Raw genomic sequence first — 3,009 nt, forward strand, 5'->3', positions numbered from 1 at the left:
GAAATTTTTTGTGTGTTGTAGTAGTTAGATTTAAGATATATCTTGATGTTAGAACATTCAAAAAGATTTAAAATGTGAAAGTTATCAAAATTTCACATATGGCCAAATAGGGAACCACTATGGCCATAACTGGTACACTTTCCCTATATATATATATATATATATATATATATATATATATATATATATATATATATATATATATATATATATATATATATATATATATATATATATATATATATATATATATATATATATATATATATATATATATATATATATATATATATATATATATATATATATATATATATATATATATATATATATATATATATATATATATATATATATATATATATATATAAATATATTTTTTTTTTATCTTTATATTTTATTTATATATATATATATAGAAAGTTTTAAAAATAAGTCAACATCACACAATGGTCGGGCTCCATATAAAGGGGCGGCCAAAACTACCAAAAACTTTTTTGAGATTTTTATGATTTTTTTAATTTTAAAATATACCTCATGTGTTATATTATTATGATCCTTAATTGAAATTGAACTAAAATTCAAATTTCTATGATTTTTATGACGGCAAACAGGCTGAAGTTAAAAAATTGAAAAATGTAACTTATATTATTATGATCCTTAATTGAAATTGAACTAAAATTTATATTTCTATGATTTTTATGACGGCAAACAGGCTGAAGTTAAAAAATTGAAAAATGTAACAATAAAATAAAGCACAAAATTTATAATTTAGGAATGCAATATTTCCCCAAAGTTACCCACTATCTGAAGGCTTATGGTTCAACACTTTTATCGAGCATGAGGATGGAAAAAAATATTTGATTTAAGTTTTATTACTATTCAATGTTACATTTTAGTAATTTTGGTGATTTTGAATATGAAAAACAACTCTTGTCGCGTCATGTCGCCGCCATTTCGAATATTGCACATCAAAAAGCATCCTTAGATCTTACAAAAACCTTTTAAATTTTTTGCAGAAATTTGCTGATTTGCAAGCAAGAGGCTATATTTGAATAATTCAATATTTTACATATATTTTGACGATATTTTTCATACAAAAGTTTATTTAACATTTATTAACCACTATTCATACACATTTTTGATCAAACTCAATCAAATATAAACAAAATTTGTGCTTTCAGCCCGGTTTGATAACAATTTTAATTAAAAAAAATATTTTTTTTCAAAGTTACGTTATTTGTGAATAATCCCTTCTGAAAACAACAAAAAACGCCAAATAACATATTCAGATTACGTATTTCATCGATTTAAGGCGATAAAAATAGTTTTGGCCAAACTTCACTTTTTCCGACCATTGTGCATCATCAATGTCGAACCATTCAAAAGATGTTTTTAGTAATGACGAAGAGAGGAAAATATATGTATACTGATATTATATAAAACAGGATTAATTGCGACACTCATATTGACGAACCATGCAAAGTGTGTTTGAAAAGTACATAAAAGTAACGCTGTCATGAAAAAAAGTGTAATCATAAGCATGAAACGAGCTCACCAGTCCATCGCGACCATCTTTTCGCACTCGCACAACGCGAACCGTGAAACTTCTTGGCATCCCGAAAACGAACCGTCATGCTGAGGCTTTCAGAAGCATTCCCGAATTAACGATTGAAGAAATGTTGATATGAGTTTTAAAAGATGTCAAGATGAAATATTTGAAGAAATCCTAGAAGAAGAGCTTTGAAACAAATTACTGGATCATTTTCTGAAAGATTCCTTAAAAAATCAACATCATAGTAATTATGTTCGTGTCATCCAGACTTATTGTCAAGTGGTTTCTCGGCCATGCAGTAGAGTGCGGCCAATCTTTCAAAACGCCACAAAACCAAAAATGTGTGTGCTCTTCTGAACTTGAATCACATAAACAAAGGAACTTAAAAATTTCAGCCAAAGATGTTTAGATTTGGAGATGGCGCCACCGACTTGAAGTTGAATTTTCAAGTTTTTAAATATGACCTTCAGTGAAGTCTACATAATTTTGTTATTTTTCAATCAATTTTGAAACTTGTAGCAACATCAAAATCAGTTTCAATTTTAGGTTGTTTTTTAAATGATAATAATAAATCGTTTACGGAAGTTTTTAATGACTAAACTAAACATTACATCTACTTTGCTATTGGATTAAAATGTGCCAAATGAAATTTTCGAATGAGTCGTGTAATTTTTCGCGAACTTCACTTCATTTCGACCATTTTAATACAATTTCGAAGTTTATTGAATGTTTCGTTTTTCATTTTTAGTTGCTTAAATACTGCAAATGCATCATATTGATTTGAAATCTGTTAGCTTTTCAACAAAAACTACCCAAAAATATGATGTTTTGGCGAAGAAATATTTTTTTGGACCGTTTAAGTTTTTTTTTTGTCGAAAATAATATATTTAGTAATTAATTGAACAATTACCGAAAAGCTAAACATTACATATAATATGCAATTGGATTAGATGGACAAATTGATGTGAAGATTTGCGAAAAAGTTACACGTCTTCTCAGTGAGAATCGAACTCACGACTCCCCGATCTCTAGTTGGGGCGCGTTACCACTTCGCCATGAGAAGACTCATGAACGCAGAAGTTAACCTGAATTCGATTTCAGCCAGGCTTTGCAGAATTCGCTCTCATTTGAGTATGAAGCACGATCAAAGCAAGCAAAGAAAAGCATCCCATCTGTTGCGGTCCACGATCGTCATTGTATCGCAAGGTGTAACAAGTCTGATAAATGGAAGCAGTGAGCGAGAGCCCCAAAGAGAGAGCGATGATAAACCCCATTTTACTCGCTTGTTTACCGTTGGGGATAGGTGTTTTTCTTTACTGGCACGATAAACAATCCACGAACTTCCAATAGCAATAGTGTCCCCCAGGCTTGGAGCATGTTTAGAGAGGTTTTATCATACACTACTATCCCCCCAATCTGATCAAAGTTGTAGCAGTATACGATAAACAGTCTCT

At 29.5% G+C, this 3,009-nt stretch overlaps 1 non-coding gene across 1 annotated transcript; it reads right to left on the minus strand.

The window, feature by feature from the left end:
- Positions 1 to 2,545: 2,545 nt before the first annotated feature.
- Trnas-aga lies at positions 2,546 to 2,618 on the minus strand. Its single transcript has one exon. It is a non-coding gene; the product is annotated as a tRNA-Ser (tRNA).
- Between the last annotated feature and the right edge of the window lie 391 nt (positions 2,619 to 3,009).

The sequence above is a fragment of the Aedes aegypti genome, unplaced genomic scaffold, assembly GCF_002204515.2.
Source record: "Aedes aegypti strain LVP_AGWG unplaced genomic scaffold, AaegL5.0 Primary Assembly AGWG_AaegL5_hic_scaff_765_PBJ_arrow, whole genome shotgun sequence".
Classification (NCBI taxonomy): Eukaryota; Metazoa; Arthropoda; class Insecta; order Diptera; family Culicidae; genus Aedes; species Aedes aegypti.